The sequence below is a fragment of the Ranitomeya imitator genome, chromosome 2, assembly GCF_032444005.1.
Source record: "Ranitomeya imitator isolate aRanImi1 chromosome 2, aRanImi1.pri, whole genome shotgun sequence".
In the NCBI taxonomy this organism is placed as follows: Eukaryota; Metazoa; Chordata; class Amphibia; order Anura; family Dendrobatidae; genus Ranitomeya; species Ranitomeya imitator.
In genome coordinates, this window is record NC_091283.1 from 312,764,005 (window position 1) to 312,789,772 (window position 25,768).

General features: G+C 46.2%; 1 pseudogene; it reads left to right on the plus strand.

The window, feature by feature from the left end:
* The first annotated feature begins 2,894 nt into the window (after nucleotides 1-2,894).
* The window catches only part of LOC138663416 (zinc finger protein 585A-like), an 86,506-nt pseudogene continuing 63,632 nt past the window's right edge, over nucleotides 2,895-25,768 (plus strand).

Sequence of the window (25,768 nt, forward strand, 5' to 3'; positions counted from 1 at the left end):
GCTCCTTCCCTTCCGAGCTCTCCCATCCGCTCAAACAGTGGTTTACCCACACATATGGGGTATCAGCGTACTCAGGACAAATTGTACAACAGCTTTTGGGGTCCAATTTCTTCTCTTACCCTTGGGAAAATAAAAAATTGGGGGCGGAAAGTTAATTTTTGTGAAAAAATATGATTTTTTATTTTTACGGTTCTACATTATAAACTTCTGTGAAGCACTTGGTGGGTCAAAGTGCTCACCACACATCTAGATAAGTTCCTTAAGGGGTCTACTTTCCAAAATGGTGTCACTTGTGGGGGGTTTCAATGTTTAGGCACATCAGGGGCTCTCCAAACGAAACATGGCGTCCCATCTCAATTCCAGTCAATTTTGCATTGAAAAGTCAAATGGCGCTCCTTCGCTTCCGAGCTCTGCCATGCGCCCAAACAGTGGTTTACCCCCACATGTGGGGTATTGACGTGCTCAGGACAAATTGTACAACAATGTTTGGGGTCTATTTTCTCCTGTTACCCTTGGTAAAATTAAACAAATTGGAGCTGAATTAAATTTTTTGTGAAAAAAAGTTAAATGTTCATTTTTATTTAAACATTCAAAAAATTCCTGTGAAGCACCAGAAGGGTTAATAAACTTCTTGAATATGGTTTTGAGCACCTTGAGGGGTGTAGTTTTTAGAATGGTGTCACACTTGGGTATTTTCTATCATATAGACCCCTCAAAATGACTTCAAATGAGATGTGGTCCCTAAAAAAAAATGGTGTTGTAGAAATGAGAAATTGCTGGTCAACTTTTAACCCTTATAACTCCCTAACAAAAAAAAATTTTGGTTCCAAAATTGTGCTGATGTAAAGTAGACATGTGGGAAATGTTACTTATTAAGTATTTTGTGTGACATATCTCTGTGATTTAATTGCATAAAAATTCAAAGTTGGAAAATTGCGAAATTTTCATAATTTTCGCCAAATTTCCATTTTTTTCACAAATAAACGCAGGTACTATCAAAGAATTTTTACCATTGTCATGAAGTACAATATGTCACGAGAAAACAATGTCAGAATCACTGGGATCTGTTGAAGCGTTCCAGAGTTATAACCTCACAAAGGGACAGTGGTCAGAATTGTAAAAATTGGCCCGGTCATTAACGTGCAAACCACCCTTGGGGGTAAAGGGGTTAAATCGCCTGGTGTGTGGTGGTCAAAAGGAAATGTCAGTTTGCCATCTTTAACTCTACCTCCCGAACCACTTTTCTCATACATGGCGGGAACAACTCATGAGTCTAAGCATTAACTGTAAATTATTAGGAGACAATTCATCTTTCCAGATGACATCCTTTGGTACGACAGCTGGACTCGAGGAAGCTGCATTTATGGCGACTGTAGAAAATCAAGACTCAATATTTTTACAAATTTACTGTTCGGGAGATGAACAGATACAAGCTGATCGAAATTATGAAGCTATACCTGAGACAAAAAGATTTTGTTTTGAATTTGCAAAAATGTTTTGATCAACACAATCAGTTAGTAAACCTTTATAAAACAGCCTTATAAGTAATGCCAAGTGCGGAATATCAGGGTGTAATAAGAGCAGACAAGACACCGGTTGGTGGCACAAAAGGAGATTTACTTCTCCCGGTGTTAATGAAGTAGCTATTGTAATGGTTGGACGGGACTTTCTAAGCCGAGATATAATTATTCAGTGACGTAGAGAACATGTTCAGTGTATTACAGAAACACATAGATCATATGATGCTCTGCAATATCCTATAATATTGTGGAATGGCCAAGATGGCGATCACTATAATCTAACAGACTGATCCCAACACTGCGAGGCCGACCAATAAACCAACCAATAAAATATCAGCTATGGACGTCTACACCTACCAAATAATGATCAGACAACAATGGAGGCAACTTTCTCCTCAATATATAGTAGATCTGTATGCCAAGATAGAAAGCGAGCGTCTTCTGTACATACAGCTGAACCAACAAACACTTACAGGGAGGCCATGCCAAAAGCGTGGTCTGATGGAGGATGGTCCACACTGGGACATGACATTGCAGGAGACGTCCCTCACTCGCTTTCTAACCTGCTCCCTATAATGACTACAACCTGTGCACCTTCCAATCCCCGGGCTCTGTGGGACAAATACACAGAATATCCTAGAGAAGATCTTCATAGAGAGCACAGGAGAGGTAATCCGGACTTAGACATCAATGTCACTGCCGACAGATTCACCACAGTCCTCCTGACTCTAGAAGAAAGGAGCCGATGTATCAGTAGTGACCCTCTAATAGCATCAGGTCACCGGCACCAGCTCCACCAGCCTTTGTGTCATGGGCAGAGATATTCTGGGAGAGAAAAGCCAGGATTTGGGAAGATGAGAGGATTTGTCCCAGTAAATAAGCCTCTTCTGGTTGATGACCACAAATCGGGGGATTTGGCAATTATGGCTCAGATTCCAGGTGAGAAGAGGAGACGGTTTTCCTTGTTGCCCCAGGAGGTTCCGGTAAAACATTCTTATTAATTTGCTGCTCTCAGAAATTCCCTCCATCAATAACATTGCTCCGGCCGCTGCATCGTCTGGGGTTGTGGCCGCTCTCTTAGATGGAGGCGCACGGCTCAGTCAGCACTAGGATTACCCCTGAATCCAGCGCTCTTGGAATCTCCCGTCTGTAATATCACTAAGGTCTATGAAAGATCTGGGGGGATCCAATCACTTAATGGGGGGAATTGTTCTACTGTTTGCAACGTTACCTGTTCTTAAAGGAACAAGACCAGCAGAGGAGCTGAATACAAAGTCAGCACAGCAGAGTGCTGCATACACTGAGGCCTGTGATCATGTGACCCTGACTCCTCCCCTCCTGTTAGCTCATCACAGGTCCTGTGCGCACAGAAAGGCCATGTATGTGGAGTGCGGCTCTGCGGGTTGAGGTAGGTGCTGGAGATTCCCCATTACTGAGGTGCACATACACAAATGATTATCCAACTGTAAACTATAACTAATAACAATAAACTAAATGTAATTATATTATTTTCCAACAAAAAAAAAATTAACAGCAGTTTTTTTTATGTAAAATGATAAATAAGTCACATGGTGCAAAATGTACTGTTTTCAACTGTCACAGGTATAATTGACATGTCTTTTGCATAAATATTTTTCACATCTGTAACATATCACATTTGATTTGTGATTGCTTGATGTTGGACAAAAGTCGCGTCGTTTCCGTTTTCGGCTGGTTGCGTTGCTGGTGGCGTCCGTGGGTATTGTAGCAGTGCTGGTGGAAGCTGTTGGTTCACTCTCTTTATCTTGCTGTTGGATCCTGTGGATAATGGCTGCCGCTCCATCAGCTCTGGGTGTTACCTTTCGTTCTTCAATATATGGGCTAACCAGTGATTTTCCCAACTCCTCTATAAAAAGTCTTCTCTTAGGCCAGTCTCACACATCCAGATAATTCCGTACCGGAAAAATCTGTACCGGAATTATCCGTGTCCGTGTGCCGGTGCGTTTCTGTGGCACATCAGTGTGGCACACGAGCGGCACACGTGTGCCGCCCGTGTGCCCACTGGGTACCACACGCACCGTGCCGGAGACAGCGCTAAATCTTAGCGCTGTCCCCGACATCGTGCTGAAGCCCCATTCATATCTTCCCTGCAGCAGCGTTTGCTGTAGAGAAGATATGAATGTTAGTGTGTAAAATGCAGATCCAGGTCATCAGCCCCCTCCCACCCCCTGTGCGCCCCCAACGCGCTGTGATTAAAATACCTAGCTTCCGGCTCCCTCGCAGCGTCCTGTCCTGGCCGCACCATGTACTGTATGAGCGGTCACGTGGGGCCGCTCATTTACAGTAATGAATATGCGGCTCCACCCCTTTGGGAGGTGGAGCCACATATTCATGATTGTAATCGGCAGCCCCACGTGACCGCTCATACAGTACATGGTGCGGCCAGGGCAGGACGCTGCGAGGGAGCCGGAAGCTACGTGAGTATTTTAATCACAGCGGGGGGGGGGGGGGGGGGGGCGCACAGGGGGTGGTAGGGGGGTGGGGACCTGGATCTGCATATTACACACTAATATTCATATCTTCTCTACAGCAAACGCTGCTGCAGGGAAGATATGAATTGCGGCTTCAGCACTAGGGGGGGACAGTGCTTAATGTAGTGCTGTCTCCTGCACGGCACACGGACTGCACACGGACAACGTCCGTGTGCGGTACGTGTTTTACACGGACCCATTGACTTTAATGGGTCCGTGTAATCCGCGCGCTCCCACGAACACTGACATGTCTCCTTGTTTGGCACACGGAGACACGGTCCGCAAAAAATCAATGACGTCTGAAAAGATGCATTGATTTTAATGTGTCTACATGTGTCAGTGTCTCCGGTACGTGAGGAAACTGTCACCTCATGTACCGGAGCCACTGACGTGTGAAACCGGCCTTATATAGTTTATTTTTGTTCCAATTTGGGTCTATTTCCTTCCATAGCACAAATGCTTTGTATGCTGACACATCAAGCATATTGTAAAAAAATCACCATTGGCCACCGATTTGTTTTGCGCTTACAGGTATAAGTGCCTATCAGTTGATCTAGAGTATCAACAGCCCCTTTTGTAGCATTATTTTCTAAAATGATGTCCGGTTTTCTGTCATCTCTATTACTGATTTCAATATCATGATGAATTGTGCTCATCAGAATTACCTGCTTGTGTTTCTTTGGGACGTAAGAAACTACTGTGGTATCCTTAGTAAAATAAAACATACTGTAGAACTATAAATTTCTCTCTTACTGAGAATACCTTGCGGCAGTTTTGGCTTATTTTTTTCTAATAGTACCCAACATAGTCATTTTTCTTTTCATCAACATCTGCCCTAATTGATATGATGTAAAAAAAAATAATCCATCAGCAGTATTGTAATGAGAAAAATGTATGTATGTGTAAATCTGCCTGGACCAAAAGGACCTAAATAAATTGATAAATACTTAGTAGATGTAATATATAGTCCAAAATGAGATTATAGCTCCTTTATTTTACTCATAAAATGGCTGGAGATCACTATAAAAGGCTATTGGTCATTTTTGACCGAAGAGTACAAGTGTATAAAAAATTGTGGAGCAAAAAGTAAACATAAAGAAATATATATAACAATACGCATAGTAAGAACCCCTCAAATGAGGATAAGTCAATCAACCACAAGTTTCAGAACCGCATCTTGAATATTTTAAAAAATGTTAAAGTTCAAAATCAGTCATTTTTGACCGAAGACAACAGCAGGGTTAACCCCTTCAGCACTGAGACTCTTTTGGTGTCTCTGTGTGGTGTGAGCAGTGATGTGGAGCATACACTTTGCCACGTGGTTTTTTTTTTGCCTTCCTCTGGATCAACATGTTAGTGCATGTTAGGTTAGGCTATGGGTGAACTAGATGGACTTAAAGTCTTCCTTCAACCTTAATAACTATGTTACACAGGCGTAGCTAGGGTTTTGGTTCAGGAAGGGTGAAGCTTCTGAGTGGGCCCCTAACCAGGTAACCTTGATTACAACTCGGTGACGCACCCTAAGGCCGGGATCACACACGCGAGATACGGCCGAGTCTCGCATAGTAATCCTCGACCCTGCCGCCTATGCTCCGGAGCGGAGCGTGCGGCTCCATGTATTGCTATGCAAACGCACGCTCCGGACTGCAGGCGGGAGGGCCGGGGATTACTATGTGAGACTTGGCCGTATCTCGCACGTGTGTGATCCCGGCCTAATACTGGAGGAGAACCTCAGCAGATGACCGCGCTGTTACTGAAGATAATCTCTATATAAAGACCAACATGGATATTACCGCCATATGGTCAATGGTAGATACCAGTCCTACAGAACATATAGGAAATCACAGCACAGTTATAGATGGTGACTTACCACTGACGTTCTTTTTGATGGAATCGTTCACTTTTCCTGTCTTTTCCATCTGGCCCAGACAGACATGACTTCTTCCAGACAGAACTCGGCTGCAGAGAATACAAAAAGACACCTTTCACTTCTCATATTCCAGCCCCATCACCATCTATTCCCAACCTGCACAAATTCCTCATCCTGCTGATATCCCAAAACTGAGCTGCTGCTGCCGTATGTGTCCCTATTACTGCACCTGCTGTGTGGTTCTCTGTGCCTTCTAAATTCTAAAGCACCCCTCTATAATACAGTAATGCCAGGTGCAAGTGCCCTAGAAAACAGTACCCACATTTTTCCCCCTAGAAAGTAATAATTCCCCCTGTGTGCCCCTTTGACAGTCACAGTAACCTGAGTTCCCCTATAACAGTAAGCGCCCACTTTTCAGTTTATAATGTCTCGAGACTCCCCCCTGTACAGCTCCCCTATGCACAGTATGATGCTCTCTTATACACAGTATAATGCCCCCTCACTGTATATATACTGACCCCTTAGTATCCCCCAAACGGTTTGATAGGTCCAACACTGTATGATGGCCCCCTAGATAGCCTCCATATAGTATAATGCACCAGACAATCCTCAATATAGTCCTCAATATAGTATAATGCACTCCTCATAGGCAGACTCTATATAGTATAACACACTCTCCATAGGCAGATTTTATATAGTATAATACACTCCTCATAGGCAGACTCTATAGTATAATGCAGTCCTTAACCCCTTTACCCCCAAGGGTGGTTTGCACGTCAATGACCAGGCCAATTTTTACAATTCTGACCACTGTTTCTTTATGAGGTTATAACTCTGGAACGCTTCAACGGATCCTGGTGATTCTGACATTGTTTTCTCGTGACATATTGTACTTCATGATAGTGGTAAAATTTATTTGATATTACCTGCGTTTATTTGTGAAAAAATGGAAATTTGGCAAAAATTTTGAAAATTTTGCAATTTTCCAACTTTGAATTTTTATGCAATTAAATCACAGAGATATGTCACACAAAATACTTAATAAGTAACTTTTCCCAAATGTCTACTTTACAACAGCACAATTTTGGAAGCAAATTTTTTTTTTTGTTAGGAAGTTATAAGGGTTAAAAGTTGACCAGCAATTTCTCATTTTTACAACACCATTTTTTTTAGGGACCACATCTCATTTGAAGTCATTTTTAGGGGTCTATATGATAGAAAATACCCAAGTGTGACACCATTCTAAAAACTGCACCCCTCAAGGTGCTCAAAACCACATTCAAGAAGTTTATTAACCCTTCAGGTGTTTCACAGGAATTTTTTGAATGTTTAAATAAAAATGAACATTTAACTTTTTTTCACAAAAAATTTAATTCAGCTCCAATTTGTTTTATTTTACCAAGGGTAACAGGAGAAAATGGACCCCAAGAGTTGTTGTACAATTTGTCCTGAGTATGCCGATACCCCATATGTGGGGGTAAACCACTGTTTGGGCGCATGACAGAGCTCGGAAGCGAAGGAGGGCAATTTGACTTTTCAATGCAAAATTGACAGGAATTGAGATGGGACGCCATGTTGCGTTTGGAGAGCCACTGATGTGCCTAAACATTGAAACCCCCCACAAGTGACACCATTTTGGAAAGTAGACCCCCTAAGGAACGTATCTAGAGGTGTGGTGAGCACTTTGACCCACCAAGTGCTTCACAGAAGTTTATAATGCAGAACCGTAAAGATAAAAAAATCATATTTTTTCACAAAAGTTATCTTTTCGCCCCCAATTTTTTCCCCCCCAAGGGTAAGAGAATAAATTGGACCTCAAAAGTTGTTGTAAAATTTGTCCTGAGTACGCTGATACCCCATATGTGGGGGTAAACCACTGTTTGGGCACATGGGAGAGCTCGGAAGGGAAGGAGCGCCGTTTGACTTATAAATGCAAAATTGACAGGAATTGAGCTGGGACGCCATGTTGCATTTGGAGAGCCACTGATGTGCCTAAACATTGAAACCCCCCCAAGTGACACCATTTTGGAAAGTAGACCCCCTATGGAACTTATCTGGATGTGTGGTGAGCACTTTGACCCACCAAGGGCTTCACGGAAGTTTATAATGCAGAGCCGTAAAAATAAAACAAAATTTTTTTCCCACAAAAATTATTTTTTTAGCCCCCAGTTTTGTATTTTCCCGAGGGTAACAGGAGAAATTGGACCCCAAAAGTTATCCAATTTGTCCTGAGTACGCTGATACCCCATATGTGGGGGGGAACCTCCGTTTGGGCGCATGGGAGGGCTCGGAAGGGAAGGAGCGCCAATTGGAATGCAGACTTAGATGGAATGGTCTGCAGGCATCACATTGCGTTTGCAGAGCCCCTAATGTACCTAAACAGTAGAAACCCCCCACAAGTGACACCATTTTGGAAAGTAGACCCCCTAAGAAACTTATCTAGATGTGTTGTGAGAACTTTGAACCCCCAAGTGTTTCACTACAGTTTATAACGCAGAGCCGTGAAAATAAAAAATTTTTTTTTTTTTTCCCCACAAAAATAATTTTTAAGCCCAAGTTTTGTATTTTCCCAAGGGTAACAGGAGAAATTGGACCCCAAAAGTTTTTGTCCAATTTGTCCTGAGTAAGCTGATACCCCATATGTTGAGGTAAACCCCTGTTTGGGCACACAGGAGAGCTCGGAAGGGAAGGAGCACAGTTTTACTTTTTCAACGCAGAATTGGCTGGAATTGAGATCGGACACCATGTCGCGTTTGGAGAGCCCCTGATGTGCCTAAACAGTGGAAACCCCCCAATTATAACTGAAACCCTAATGCAAGCACACCCCTAACCCTAATCCCAATGGTCACCCTAACCACACCTCTAACCCGGACACACCCCTAACCCTAATCCCAACCCTATTCCCAACCGTAAATGTAATCCACACCCTAACCCTAACTTTAGCCCAACCCTAAACCTAACCTTAGCCCTAACCCTAACCCTAGCCCTAACCCTAGCCCTAGCCCTAACCCTAGCCCTAGCCCTAATGGGAAAATGGAAATAAATACATTTTTTAAATTTTTTTATTTTTCCCTAACTAAGGGGGTGATGAAGGAGGGTTTGATTTAATTTTATAGCGGGTTATTTAGCGGATTTTTATGATTGGCAGCCGTCACACACTGAAATACGATTTTTATTGCAAAAAAATATTTTTTGCGTTACCACATTTTGAGAGCTATAATTTTTCCATATTTTGGTCCACAGAGTCATGTGAGGTCTTGTTTTTTGCGAGACGAGTTAACATTTTTATTGGTAACATTTTCGGGCACGTGACTTTTTTTATCGCTTTTTATTCCGATTTTTGTGAGGCAGAATGACCAAAAACAGCTATTCATGAACTTCTATTGGGGGAGGCTTTTATACCGTTCCGCGTTTGGTAAAATTGATAAAGCAGTTTTATTCTTCGGGTCAGTACGATTACAGCGATACCTCATTTATATCATTTTTTATGCTTTTATTCGATAAAAACTATTTTATAGAAAAAATAATTATTTTTGCATCGCTTTATTCTGAGGACTATAACTTTTTTATTTTTTCGCTGATGATGCTGTGAGGCTCGTTTTTTGCAGGACAAGATGACGTTTTCAGCGGTACCATGGTTATTTATATACGTCTTTTTGATCGCGTATTATTCCACTTTTTGTTTGACGGTATGAGAATAAAGCGTTGCTTTTTGCCTCGTTTTTTTTTTTTTACGGTGTTCACTGAAGGGGTTAACTAGTGATATAGTTTTATAGGTGGGGTCGTTACAGACGCGGCGATACTAAATATGTGTAATTTTATTGTTTTTTTAATTTAGAATAAGAAATGTATATATAGGAACAATATTTATTTTTTTTGCAATTTTTTTTTGAATTTTTGAAAATTTTTTTTTACACATTGGAATATATTTTTTTTACACTATAACATTGCCCCAGGGGGGGCATCATGTTATAGTGTAAGATCGCTGATCTGACACTTTGCTGTGCAGTGTGTCAGAACAGCGATCTGACATGCACAGCTCCAGGCTTCACATTGCCTGCTCTGAGCAGGCGCTGTGAAGCCACCTCCCTCCCTGCAGGACCCGGATGCCGCGGCCATCTTGGATCCGGGCCTGCAAGGAGGAGGAGGAGGAAAGAGACCCTCGCAGCAACGCGATCACATCGCGTTGCTGCGTGGGTCTCAGGGAAGCCCGCAGGGAGGCCCCTTCCTGCGCGATGCTTCCCTATACCGCCAGCACACCGCGATCATGTTTGATCACGGTGTGCCGGGGGTTAATGTGCCGGGGGCGGTCCATGACCGCTCCTGGCACATAGCGCCGGATGTCAGCTGCGATAGGCAGCTTACACTCGGCCGCGCTCCCCCCCGTGAGCGCTGCCGATCGCTATGACGTACTATCCCGTCGAGGGTCAGATAGACCCAGGTCACCTCGACGGGATAGTACGTCCAAGGTCAGAGAGGGGTTAAAGGGAACCTGTCACCAGTTTTGGCCTATATAAGTTACGGCCATCACCTTTCAGGGCTGATATACAGCATTCTATAATGCTGTATATCTGCCCCCAACCTGACCTGTAAGAGAAGAAAAAGACCTTTTATTATAATCACCTGTAGGGCAGCCCAGTCTGAGGGATGTCGCAGGTCATAGAGCCCCGGCATCTGCGCACTGCAGTACTTTGCTCTGCCCTGAACAGGGCACATAAGTACGCCTGCGCAGGAGCGCGATGTCGGGGAGCCTGTGTGGATGAAGCAGTGATGCATCATCCACTTGAAGCAAGCAGGAGGACAGTGATCATAAGAAGATGGGAGGCGCTGGGCCAAGAAGAGCGACACCCCTCGGACAAGACAGCCCCGCAGGTGAGTATAATAAAAGTTATTTTTCTTCTCTTACAGGTCGGGTTGGGGGCAGATATACAGCATTATAGAATGCTGTAGATAAGCCCTGAAAGGTGATGGCCGTATCTCTTATCGGCCAAACCTGGTGACAGGTTCCCTTTAATATAATGCACCCTCATAGGCCGCCTCTATAATATATTACAGCCCCAAATATACTGCACCCCCATAGGCATCCTCTATAGCATTTTGCAGCCCCTAATATAATTCACCCCCATAGGCAGCCTCTATAGCATAATGCAGCCCCTAATGCACCCCCATAGGCAGCCTCTATAGCATAATTCAGCCCCTAATATACAGCACCCCATAGGCAACCTCCATAGCATAATTCAGCCTCTAATATAATGCACCCCATAGGCAGCCTCTATAGCATAATTCAGCCCCTGATATACAGCACCCCATAGGCAACCTCCATAGCATAATTCAGCCTCTAATATAATGCACCCCATAGGCAGCCTCTATAGCATAATGCAGCCTTTAATATAAAGCACCTCCCGTAGACAGCCTCTATAGCATAATTCAGACCCTAATATAATGCACCCCCATATGCAGCCTCTTTAGTATAATTCAGCCCCTAATATAATGCACCCCATAGGTAAACTCTATAGCATAACACAGCCCTTAATATAATACACCCGCATAGGCAGCCTCTATAGTACAAGGCAGCCCTTAATATAGTGCTCCTTGATAAGCAGCCTCTATAGCATTATACAGCCCCTAATACAATGCACCCCCATAGGCAGCCTCTATAGCAGTGGTCCCCAACCCTTTTGACCTAGAGAGCCACCTTCAGTACTGAGAGGGTCGCGAGCTTCATTCAGCTCTGACAGCTGAACCATTGTGGTAACCAGGGTTTACCACAATGCCCCAATTCAGTATTCTCCCATCAAGGACTGACAACACACTGTCGCATCCAGCTTCAAGAACCTCCTCTAACAGGTAATATCATCCTCCATGCCTAAAACACCTCTAAACCCCTAAGACCAGTATATGTGAATCCAGATCTGCTCTTCTGTGCAGGGCTACTCAAAAATTCACCATTTTTAGGTGTACTCTTCACACCTGTTTGCTAGACCTGGAGCTAATGCATCAAGCTGACAGACAGTCACGAGCCACAATTCATGGGACCGCGAGCCACATGTGGTTCCCGAGCTACAGGTTGGGGACCCCTGCTCTATAGCATAATGCAGCCCCTAATATAATGCACCCCCATAGGCAGCCTGTATAATATAATGCAACCTTTAACCCCTTAGCGACCGCCGATACGCCTTTTAACGGCGGCCGCTAAGGGTACTTAAACCACAGCGCCGTTAATTTGTGGTATAATTTCTCCTGTTACCCTTGTGAAAATAAAAATTTGGGGGCAAAAAGATCATTTTTGTAGAAAAAATGCGATTTTTTTTATTTTTACGGCTCAACGTTATAAACTTCTGTGAAGCACATGGGGGTTCAAAGTGCTCACCACACATCTAGATAAGTTCCTTATGGGGTCTGGTTTCCAAAATGGTGTCACTTGTGGGGGGTTTCCACTGTTTAGGCACATCAGGGGCTCTCCAAATGCGACATGGCGTCCAATCTCAATTCCTGCCAATTCTACATTGAAAATGTAAAACGGCGCTCCTTCACTTCCAAGCTCTGCGGTGCGCCCGAACAGTGGTTTACCCCCACATATGGGGTATCAACGTATTCAGGAGAAATCGCACAACAACTTTTGTGGTCTAATTTCTCCTGTTACCCTTGTGAAAATAAGAATTTGTGGGCGAAAAGATCATTTTTGTGTAAACAAATGCGATTTTTTATTTTCACGGCTCTACGTTATAAACTTCTGTGAAGCTCTTGGGGGTTCAAAGTGCTCACCACACATCTAGATAAGTTCCTTAAGGGGTCTAGTTTACAAAATGGTGTCACTTGTGGGGGGTTTCCACTGTTTAGGCACATCAGGGGCTCTCTAAACGTGACAAGCGTCCGATCTCAATTCCAGCCAATTCTGCATTGAAAAAGTCAAACGGCGCTCCTTCACTTCCAAGTTCTGCGGTGCGCCCAAACAGTGGTTTACCGCCACATATGGGGTATTGGCGTATTCAGGAGAAATTGCATAACAAAATTTATGGTTACATTTCTGTTTTTACACATGTGAAAATAAAAAAAATGGTTCTGAATTAAACTGTTTGCAAAAAAAAGTTAAATGTTCATTTTTTCCTTCCACATTATTTCAGTTCCTGTGAAGCACGTAAAGGGTTAATAAACTTCTTGAATGTGGTTTTGAGAACCTTGAGGGGTGTAGTTTTTAGAATGGTGTCATATTTCGTTATTTTCTATCATATAGACCCCTCAAAATGACTTCAAATGTGATGTGGTCCCTAAAAAAAAAGGTGTTGTAAAAATGAGAAATTGCTGGTCAAATTTTAACCCTTATAACTCCCTAACAAAAAAAAGTTTTGTTTCCAAAATTGTGCTGATGTAAAGTAGACATGTGGGAAATGTTATTTATTAACTATTTTTTGTGACATATCTCTCTGATTTAAGGGCATAAAAATACAAAGTTTGAAAATTGCAAAATTTTAAAAATTTTCGCCACATTTCCATTTTTTTCATAAATAATCGCAAGTAATATCGAAGAAATGTTACGACTATCATGAAGTACAATATGTGACGAAAAAACAGTCTCAGAATCAGCGGGATCCGTTGAAGCGTTCCAGAGTTATAACCTCATAAAGTGACAGTGGTCAGAATTGCAAAAATTAAGTACCAAATTGGCTCTGTCACTAAGGGGTTAATATAATGCACCCTGTGACGCAGTGACCACTGTTACAGCTAATGGGCACTGTGTGTGTGCTTCAGGATGTGCTTGGAGGCACAATTCTGATGGTGAATTAGGGACTGGCATTATTGTAAATGGCTGGTATGTTTCTCTGCGCTGTAAGCCCAAAATGATACGGTTATGCTGGGACTTATAGTTTCACAAGTGTTTGTTGTGTTTACTTATAAGGGGGACTTATAGGGTTAGTCAAAGAGCTGGGTGGGAATTGACTAACCACACATGCACCTCCCATCCATGGGGGGTGGTTACAACCATATAATGTGACTGAGGTCTGATCACATTGTCAGAGTGTATGGACCTGAGTGGTCTGTGTTGTAGGTCCTGAAAGAGGTTAGGTCTGTGTTGGAAGCTCTGGCGAGTGACGACTTCCTGAAGAGCATGTGTAGAGACCATGGACCTGGATGGTCGGTGTTGGAAGCTCCTGTGAGTGGAGACTTCCTGGAAGCACCTGGTGAGACCATGTACCTGCAGAGTCTGGGATGGCTTCTGTGTTTCTGTGTTGGGTAAGCCAGAACTGACAAGGAGTCAGCTTGTGGAGCAGAGCTCCTGAGAGGTAACCTCGGGTATGGGGAAAGAACTATGTGCACTGACAAAGGACAGTTACTGAACTGCTCGGTCACCCGGTGACTGGACAGAGACAGGCTTGATTAGTGAATGCTTTGTAAAGCCATGCGTGATGAAGTAATGGACTATGTATAAGCCGGTGATATGCAACCTGGCTTACGGACCGGTTTATGACGTTTCAATAAACCGTATGGACTGTTTTGTGTGAAAAAACTGTGCCTGACTACGTTAATCCGCTGCCAAGCTAGTGTTCCCCAACCCAAACAGTAGGCGCAACGCCAAAACCCGCATAGGCAGCCTCTATAGTATATTGCAGCCCTTAATATGACGCATCCCCATAGGTAGCCTCTATAGCAGTGGTCCCCAACCTTTTTGACCTAGAGAGCCACATTCAGTACTGAGAGGGTCGCAAGCTTCATTTAGCTCTGACAGCAGGTCGCGAGCAACATTCTGCTCCTGTCCCCCTTAATGTAGTGTCAAGCAAAGCCCCCATTACAGTCATCGGGAGTTCGGACAAGCTTGTTACTGGAGTGAGTATCGCAGGTGATGGAGAGCCATGCTCCAGTTCCCAGCCAATAAACACGCCGGGATTGCCTGCCATACACGGTAATGCCGTAGCCATGTGGGCTACTGGCGTTGCTGTGACTGTCCGGCTGCATCACGTCATCTATACAGTGTGCACAGCCATTTTTTTGTACCATACTTTGGCTTTTCTCATGGCATTGTAGAGTTTGAGGACCTAATCTGAGAGTTCTGCACCACCCATGTACCGATTGTAATCCAAGTTACAATCTGGCTTTGGGACTTGTATTGTGGTACCACGAACAGTGACAAGGGAGCTGTTGTCACGGTGTATGGTGGTGAAGATAAGGACATCCCTTTTGTCCTTATAATTGACCACCAGCATGTTGTCGCTGCATTGGGCTCGGCTTTTGCCTTTTCTCTGCGTTTGCCCATTTAGTGGCTTAGGCAGGTCCCTCTGATTTTTTCGCATGGCGCCGCAGGCAACTTTACCTCTCGCAGAGAGGGTCTTGAAGAGGGGGATGATGTGAAAGTTATCAATGTGGAGGTCATAAACCTTATCCAGCAGTGGGTGCATCAATTCCCACACAATATTCCCCCTCACCACCAGGTAATCTGGGTGTCTTTTCCCTTGTAGACCCTAATTCTGTGTGTTTACCCTAGGGTACTCTCGTACAATGTGGACAGTTTAATTCCATACCTGGCCCTTTTACTGGGCAGGTATTGTTGAAATTTTAGCCTCCCTTTGAAATGAACCAGAGATTCATTTATAGTAATGTCCCTTTGGAGGTTGTACGCCTCAGCAAATTTTCTACTGAAGTGTTCAACCACTGGCCTAATTTTATATAGACTATCAAAGTTCGGATCATCTCAGGGAGTACACTGCGCATTATCACCATAATGCAATCATTTTTGGATTTCTTCAAATCGTGTACTTGTCATGGCCATACAGAATATTGGTACTAACTACTCAGAAAACTCGGACTGACATGAAAGACAGCCGAAACAATGAAGAGATCCAGTAATAGATTAAATCAAGGCTTTATTATTAAAACACTTCACCACCAGTTCACTGGTGGTTATGCACTATAAAAACTCTGCACTTACCCGCCCCAGACACGCCCCCGGAAGAAGCTGGATTTGAAACGCGCGTTGGGGTGAGGTGGGACGCCAGTTTAGCCACAGGTAGATATGACATCTGTTTGCTGCAGTTATATATGCTTATTATGCTAATTATGGTTACACTGTTTGTATGCTGAGGCAACTCTAGTGTTACACAGTAAAGTGTATGTGCGGCATCTGCTTTATACTATGTGGCTATATATGCTTATAGCAATTTGTACAAATTGGCATCCCACTTCCTATTAAGGTGCTTGTGCAATATGGCACTAGATATGTTGTTTTAATAATAAAGCCTTGATTTAATCTATTACTGGATCTCTTCATTGTTTCGGCTGTCTTTCATGTCAGTCCGAGTTTTCTGAGTAGTTAGCAGCTGGGAAGTGCCAGTCGTATTATAAGGACAGTGTTTGTTTAGAATATTGGTACTGTAGAGAATATCAGTACTCCAGTATTGCCGAAGCTCTGGTTTTCGGATTATGCCCATATGCAGCACAATTCCCCAAAATGTCATCATCTCTGCTGCATCTACAGGCGTCCATCTGATGTATGATGATGTGGGATTTTGGGTGAAAAATAGATGGGCATACAAGTTTGTCTGGGCCACCATAAGATTTATTATTTCCTCGTTGAAAAAGAATTCAATTTCAGTGAGGCCAGTGGTGTCAAACTGGATTCCTTAGCTGCTGATCAAATCCGGAATGACGGTATCAGGGCAAACTATCAGGAGAAACCGCCAGGTGGCACTCCCCAGTGGTTTATGCTGCCCTGACAGTGATAACCCAGAGTCTCAGACAGCCTGTGACAGCTGTACTCACAGCGCCCGAGAGCTGGGCAAGAAAACACCGTTACAGCAGAGCTGGAGTGAGCAGAACACCAGGTGGTGAGTGTACTGAAAGGACCTGTGGTCACGTGACAACAGGGGGCGGGGCTTAGTGTCCTGTAGCAGGAGTATGCAGGATACTACAGGAACAAAGGGTACAGGAGAAGGGAAAGGGAGTCACCGGACATCAGGGAAAGGATGAGGCAGAGGAAGACGCAATTCAAGACAAGCCGAGGTCAATAAACGGGAGCGGTAACACAGTACACAGGGAGCAAGGAAATAAAGAATAGTCAGGGACGTGGCAGGAGTCAGAAAACCAGAGAAGCAGATACACAGTACAGAATCAAAAGGCAAAATCACACCAGGGAACAGAACCGAGTCAGAACCATACAAACAAACTAGAATACAGGCACAAGGCACAAGCAAACAGGGGTCAACACACTCAGCCAATAGCAAAGATATAACTGACAGGGATTGGAGCTTCCCAGGGCTATAAGAAGCTCACCCCGAACCAAAGAGAGGCCAATAATAAGCCCCAGGTGTGCAGGTCAGAGCCTGCACTGATCAACACATTAACCCCTGGCGTGCAGGTGAAACCCTGCACTGGGATCATGACAGAAGGGCTAATAATTTTCGGAGATGCAATCTATATAGGATCGATTGTTGGAGGGGTTGCCTAGGTCCTAGGGTGCCTTGTTGGGTTCTTTCCTAACTAGATGAGGAGGACTAAAGGAATGTGGGATCTTCCTCACTGGCTGAATCCGTCTTGGAGGCAAGGAAAAGATATGCCTGCTCTGGTGAATACCGTCTTGACGAATGGGCCATTTTTGTTTTATCTTTCAAAACCATGGGGATGTCTGTGCAAGTGGTGCTTTATACTTGTAATGAGTGGAGCTTCTGTATAGGATACTATTTACTAAAATTACAGCAGGTAAAGACCCCAATATCCACAGGTGTCCCTTCTAACTGGGGAAACTGTCACCTCTAATAATCCTCGAACAGTTCTGACAAACACAGAAAAGTGCCCCTTTATGGAGGTGACAGAAAGTCTGTTTAGTCACTTTAGCTTCATAGTATCAGCTTGTCACGATTCCCCTGACCGCTGTCACCAATTGGTCAGGATTCCCACCGTGACCATCACCCCTACGTCACAAATTGAGGTGACTTGAGGCCAACAGACGGCTATCACATGTGCAGGGGGGCTTATCTTAGTTATCCCTCCACTGCTACAATGTGATGAAACAACACACACAGGGCTATTGACCTCTTAGTTTACAGCAGGGGCTTATTCTAGGTATCCCACTGCTTTTCTATATACCACGAACTGCAGGGATTTATGTATATCCCACTTACAGTTCCACTTAACACTTGCAGCTCTCTGGCGCCCCCTTACTCTCAGGTCAGATTAGGTACTGCACCCTGGGTAATTAGTCGCCAGAAAGGCTGCCTGCTATGTACTGGCTATTGGGCACGCTGCAGCGACGCGATATCTACTCCCACTCAGGCAGGAACAATAATTAGCAATGCCGCAGTCGCTTCAGCATAACCCCAAAAGTCAGCACACTCTCGCTGCCACCAGCTTCGATTAAACGGGTCCGAAGCTAACCCAACACAACAGTAACAGTAGCGTATTTTCCCTTCAAGAGACTTAGGGTACGGTTTAGAACAGGAGAAAGAACTGGTATTAAATAATATACCCCATCAAAAGTTTCAGGCAGTGTTTTATCAAAATATTTTACAAAGATGTTACAAATGAGACAATTGCAAATATGTACAAGGGTAATTATGAAATAAACAGGGATTAAATGAGAAAAGTATCACTCACATGTTCAAAGCATTGCAGGCAACCATACGTCCCAGCTCATTTGGACGTGTGCAGGGCTCTTCCAGGAGAAGACAAGAAATCAAGCAGAAAAGTGACTCCTCAGAGCCTGCCAGACACTTAAAACATTAAGGCTGTGACATCACAGAAAGGCTGGCTTATCCAGACCCTCCTCTCTCTACATTCTGCCTAAACTTTAAACTATTTTCTCTGATTTCTATAACTTCACTACAAAACATGTCAGAGTCCTAACATACTCCTCATTCATCTCGGATTAACGTGAGCATTCTAATGAGATCAAATATTTCCTATCTGGGATACATATTTACAGAGAAAACCCTACTTCTTTACCAGACGGAGTTAGAAGCCCGTGTTTCGGGGAATGGGTAGATACACCGAGTGAGAATAAGAATATATATTTTCGTATGTCTAGCTTAAATCGCTTGCCTAATATCTAACAAAAACTAAACAAAGAATCTTTCATGGATCCTCGAAGTTTCTACTTCACTTGTAGCTGAACAAGAGCTTACACAGGAAATGCCGGTCGTAAATAACTTTGGCTCTCCTAACCCCCACACTCTCTGAGAAGGAAAGCCAGGAATTTGCAGCTACAACTGTTGCAGTATCACTCCAAGAAGGGGGGCTTAGCCCACGCAGGCTAGCAAGAGAACTACTTATGATATTTAATACCATATCGTGACACCTCCCCCTTTTGGTGTGCGCTAGGGAGGCAGTACCCCACAGTATGCCTCCATGGGCACCTCAGTAGGTTCACCCTGGCGGGAGAGTCCATCTGCATTCCCATGCTCTTTGCCCGTTTTGTGTTCAATGGTGAAGTCAAACTGCTGAAGGGCAAGGCTCCAGCGTAGCAACCTGCCGTTGGTTCCACACATGGCGTTTAGCCAGCGCAGAGGGTCGTGGTTGGTCACCACAGTGAAGGGGCGACTGTACAAGTAGTGCTGCAAGCGCTGCAGGGCCCAGACTATGGCCAGGCACTCCTTCTCGATTGTGGAGTAGGCCACTTCCCTCGGCAAAAGTTTCCGGCTCAGGTATAACACGGGGTGCTCTTGGTCCTCCGAGTCAACCTGGCTGAGCACAGCACCAAGGCCAAACTCGCTGGCGTCGGTCTGCACCAAGAACGGTCGACTACTGTCGACTGCTTTCAACACAGGGGCGTTGCACAGTGCGGTTTTCAACGCCTTGAAGGCCCCCTCACAGCCATCTGTCCAGTTGACGATGTGGGGTAGCTTCTTCCTGGTGAGGTCCGTCAAAGGTTTTGCCAGGCTACTATAGTGCTGTACGAAGCGCCTATAGTACCCTGCAGTGCCCAAGAAGGACATCACCTGTTTCTTGGTCACGGGAGTGGGCCAGTTTACGATCACTCCCACTTTGTCAGGCTCTGGCTTCAGGGTGTTCCCGCCTACCCGGTGCCCCAGGTAGTGAACCTCCCTCATGCCCATCTGGCACTTTCCCGGCTTGATAGTCAGTCCTGCTTGGTGAATTCGCCGGAGCACCTCCTCGAGATGCTGCAGGTGTTCCTCCCAGGAGAGACTGAAGATGGCAATGTCATCCAAGTATGCCACGGCGTACTTCTCCAGTCCATGAAGCAGGAGGTTGACCATCCGCTGGAAAGTGGCAGGGGCATTCTTCATGCCGAAGGGCATGACCGTGGACTCGTACAGTCCAAAGGGTGTGATAAAGGCGGACTTCTCCTGCGCCTCGGGGCTCAGGGGAATCTGCCAGTATCCTCGACTCAGATCCATTATTGTTAGGTAATTTGCGCCAGCTAACTTCTCAAGCAGCTCCTTGATGCGCGGCATTGGGTGCGCATCCGAGGCTGTGATGGCGTTGAGCCCCCTGTAGTCCACGCAGAACCTGGTGGTCCGGTCCTTCTTTGGCACGAGAACTACAGGTGATGCCCACGCGCTCTTTGACCGTAGAATCACCCCCAGCTGTAACATCTCATCGATCTCTTGGCGCATTGTCTGCTGCACCTGGTCAGAGATTCGATAGGGTGTTCGCCGTAGTGGGGCATGATTCCCGGTGTCCACCTCGTGGACTGCTAGCTGAGTCCTCCCAGGTCGGTTGGAGAACACGACCCGGAAGGGTTCCAGTGTGGTTTGCAACTGCAACCGCTGGGATTCAGTTAACGAGGCGCTTACCTCCACGTCCTCAATGGACCCATTGGCCTTGGCTTGGGCCAGCATGTCCAGGAGGGTGTCTTCCTCCCTGTCTTCGGGCAAGCTGCAGATCGGTAGGATGAAAGGTTCACGTTCGTGATGAGCCTTCATCATGTTGACGTGAAAGGCCTTTCGCCTACCCCGAGCGTGGTCAAGCGTGACCATGTACGTGACCGGGTTGAGCTGTTGGTGGACGACGTACGGGCCCTCCCAGGCTGCCTGAAGCTTATCCGTTGGTACGGGGACCAGCACCCACACCTTTTGACCCACGTGGTAGGTCCGCTCCCGGGCGTTCTGGTCGTACCAGTGCTTCTGATCAGCCTGAGCCTGCGTCATGTTGTCATGCACCAACTGCGTCAAGGTCTGCATCTTGTCACGGAAGCGCATGACATACTTCACTAGGGACACTTCAGAAGGGTTCGGCTCCTCTTCCCAGGATTCTCTTACCAACCCCAGGGGTCCCCGGACTCGCCTGCCGTACAGGAGCTCGAAGGGGGAGAACCCCGTCGAGGCTTGCGGAACCTCTCGGTAAGCGAACAGCAGGTGTGGGAGGTACCGCTCCCAGTCGCGCCCTTGAGTCTCAACCAGCATGCGTAGCATCTGTTTGAGGGTACCATTGAAGCGTTCACACAAGCCATTGGGATGTGGGTGATGCGCACTCGATACCAGGTGCTTCACCTGCATTTTCTTAGAGAGCCTCCATTAGGCGAGACATAAATTGGGTCCCTTGATCAGTAAGCATTTCCCTGGGAAACCCTACACGTGAAAAGATGGCCAACAGGGCATCCGCCACCTTATCTGCCCTAGTTGACGACAGAGCTACTGCCTCTGGGTACCGGGTAGCATAGTCTACCACAGTAAGGATGTATTGCTTTCCAGAGCTGCTGGGGACGGCCAGCGGGCCCACAATGTCCACCGCGATCCTCTGGAAAGGCTCCTCTATCACTGGCAAAGGGATCAGGGGAGCCTTAAGAGCAGGCCCCGCCTTCCCCACTCTTTGACAAGTGATACAGGAGCGGCAGTACTTTGACACATCTGTCCCCATCTTAGGCCAATAGAAGTGTTGAGACAGCCGGGCCTTAGTTTTGCTGATCCCCAAGTGTCCAGCTAGCGGGATCTCATGGGCAATCCGCAACAACTCACCCAGGAATTGCTGCGGGACGACCAGCTGTCTTTCCCTCAACCACTCCTTTTGTGATTCTCCGGGTACTGTCTCCCGGTACAACCTTCCTCGTTCCCAGAACACCTTCTCCTTATCAGCCTCGGAGAAGTGCGTCCTGGCAAGTTGTCTCAAACTCTCTAGGCTCGCATCTGTGTGCAGAGCGGCCTGAAACTCCTGGCTAGGGGAAGCCAGAAGCGACGTCAGGGTCCCTTCCCCACGGGAACCCTCTTGGACCTGCTCTGGGTCCACCTATGGTTCAGTCACAGTAATGACTGAGGAGGGTCCGGAAGGCTGACAGTTATCTGCGTTCCGGGCACTCTGACTGCGGGTGACAGCACCTACGTAGGCTGTCTCCCCGGGGGTTTCTACAGACCCATCAGCCGGCGCTGCTATGGGCTCTACCTCCCCATCCACCCCCAACACTCCAGGGGCAGTGCTACTTATGGGCCAGTTACCTTCCTCGGTGGCACTGGTCACTTTCATGGCATCACCTTCCTCACGGTTCCCATGCATCTCCCCATTTCCTGTAGCACCGACACTTGCCCCTGTTAGGGGTTCCTCAGCCGTCTCACTCCGCAGAGCGACGTGGCTGGGCACGCCTGTACCTATGGACACATTAACCTTCATAGAAAAATCATTATCAGGTTCAGCTGGCACAGGTACAACATTTTCACCATCAATCCTAGGAAAAAAATGGTTAATAGATGCATCATTACAAGATAAAGCATGGTCAGGTAACACATGCGATTTCCCATCATCATCATCATCAGGGTTAACTTTACCCTTATTAGTAGATTGGGGAGGGGTATCAGTGACGTAGTGGGCAACCAACCTCCCCAAATCAGTCCCCAACAAAACATCAGTGGGCAAATTATCAGACAGCCCCACTTCCTTCACCCCGCTCCCGACACCCCAATCAATAAAAACCCGGGCCATCGGTAAGGGACAGCTGATGCCCTCAATCCCAGTGACAGTTAGGGTTTTCCCCGGAATGATTTCTTCAGGGGCCGCCAGTTCGGGTCGGATGAGGGTTCGTTCAGCCCCGGTGTCCTTGAGGCCTGTAGCAACATGGCCTCCCACAGTGACGGGCTGTACGTTGTCACACACCCTCCCAACCACACCACCCACCAAAAGAACCGCTGCATTAGGCACTGGGGCCTTGGCTGGGGGGTTCTTCGGCCTGTCTGGACAGAAGGTACTGATATGCCCAGGCCGCTTGCAGTAGTAACACTGGCGAGGTTCGGTGGTAGGTCTGGTGTTGTTGGCCACAGGGCCAGGACCTCTGGTGTGTTGGCTGGCAGGGGTACTGGCGTTGGATGCAGGCTTACCCCCTCTCCAGCTGGTGGTGACTGGCTTCCGCACTTCCGATCTACGGTTGGCCTCATAGGCATCGGCAATCTGCGCTGCTTTCGTCACGTCTTTGGGTTCTCTGTCCATCACGAACTGTCGCACCTCAGCTGGGCAAAGATGAAAGAACTGGTCTTTGATCATCAGGTCTCGCAGCTGTGCAAAGGTGGTCACTGACAGTCCTTGGGTCCACTGGTCAAAGTGGGTCCCCAGTCCATGCACCACATCACTGTAACTGTCGTGTGGGCCACGTTGGAGGGTCCGGAACTTTCTACGGTACACCTCGGGTGTAAGCTGGTACTTGGCTATCAGAGCCTGCTTGATGGCCTCATAGTCTCCATCTTGTTCTTGAGGGAGGGCAGCAAACGCCTCCAGAGCTTTGCCTCTCAGCCCTGGTGTCAGGTATCGTGCCCATTCTTCTGTAGGCAGCCGGTACTGTCTGCAGGCTTTCTCAAAGGCCCGCAGAAACGTGTCCAAGTCTCCGTCCTTCTCCATAACAGGAAAGTGATCGGGTCGGGGCTTCGGCGTCTGAGCGCTGCTGGGCTCACGGTTGGTCTGGGACAACCCCTGCATTTGCAGTCGTGCCATCTGTAGCTGGTACTCCCGCTCCGCTTGGGCCTCTCGCTCGGCTCGCTGGGCCTCTCGCTCGGCTCGCTGGGCCTCTCGCTCGGCTCGCTGGGCCTGGGCCTCTCGCTCGGCTTGCTGGTATTGCTGGATCAGCTGCAGACGTCTCTCTAGGTCATCTGCGGAGCCTTGATGCAGAGCCAGCTGCAGGAGGAGGTCTGCACCCCCCTGGTTGCCAGTAGGGCCCGTATTCAGTGGTTGGACCTCTGCTGCAGCACCATGTTCGCTTGTGCTGGCTTCTGAGGCCTCTGGGCTCTTTGGCCTGGCTTGGTCTGCTTCAAATTGCACCAGTTCAGCGACCATTTGAGCCTTGGACCTGTCCTGGGGGTTCAGGCCATGTCACGTGCATATCCCAGCAAGAAAGTCCTTCTTCTGTTGGTTGTACCAGGCTTCCCCTTTCGCAGCCATGATTGCCAAATAAAAGATAGGATAGAAAAACGAAGAGAAGGGAGGGGATAATTACCAGTACGCAATTGTCTCAAGACTAATAAAACACTGAGTTCGTTTTCCAAACTTATTTGCGCAGAGTCCTCGCAAGAACTTTCTGCAAGTTTTTAGTGAGAGGAATGATTACTCAAACCAAATCACTAATGCTCTAAGATATCCCACCGCCTTGCCACCAATTGTCACGATTCCCCTGACCGCTGTCACCAATTGGTCAGGATTCCCACCGTGACCGTCACCCCTACGTCACAAATTGAGGTGACTTGAGGCCAACAGACGGCTATCACATGTGCAGGGGGGCTTATCTTAGTTATCCCTCCACTGCTATAATGTGATGAAACAACACACACAGGGCTATTGACCTCTTAGTTTACAGCAGGGGCTTATTCTAGGTATCCCACTGCTTTTCTATATACCACGAACTGCAGGGATTTATGTATATCCCACTTACAGTTCCACTTAACACTTGCAGCTCTCTGGCGCCCCCTTACTCTCAGGTCAGATTAGGTACTGCACCCTGGGTAATTAGTCGCCAGAAAGGCTGCCTGCTATGTACTGGCTATTGGGCACGCTGCAGCGACGCGATAACTACTCCCACTCAGGCAGGAACAATAATTAGCAATGCCGCAGTCGCTTCAGCATAACCCCAAAAGTCAGCACACTCTCGCTGCCACCAGCTTTGATTAAACGGGTCCGAAGCTAACCCAACACAACAGTAACAGTAGCGTATTTTCCCTTCAAGAGACTTGGGGTACGGTTTAGAACAGGAGAAAGAACTGGTATTAAATAATATACCCCATCAAAAGTTTCAGGCAGTGTTTTATCAAAATATTTTACAAAGATGTTACAAATGAGACAATTGCAAATATGTACAAGGGTAATTATGAAATAAACAGGGATTAAATGAGAAAAGTATCACTCACATGTTCAAAGCATTGCAGGCAACCATACGTCCCAGCTCATTTGGACGTGTGCAGGGCTCTTCCAGGAGAAGACAAGAAATCAAGCAGAAAAGTGACTCCTCAGAGCCTGCCAGACACTTAAAACATTAAGGCTGTGACATCACAGAAAGGCTGGCTTATCCAGACCCTCCTCTCTCTACATTCTGCCTAAACTTTAAACTATTTTCTCTGATTTCTATAACATCACTACAAAACATGTCAGAGTCCTAACATACTCCTCATTCATCTCGGATTAACGTGAGCATTCTAATGAGATCAAATATTTCCTATCTGGGATACATATTTACAGAGAAAACCCTACTTCTTTACCAGACGGAGTTAGAAGCCCGTGTTTCGGGGAATGGGTAGGTACACCGAGTGAGAATGAGAATAAGAATATATATTTTCGTATGTCTAGCTTAAATCGCTTGCCTAATATCTAACAAAAACTAAACAAAGAATCTTTCATGGATCCTCGAAGTTTCTACTTCACTTGTAGCTGAACAAGAGCTTACACAGGAAATGCCGGTCGTAAATAACTTTGGCTCTCCTAACCCCCACACTCTCTGAGAAGGAAAGCCAGGAATTTGC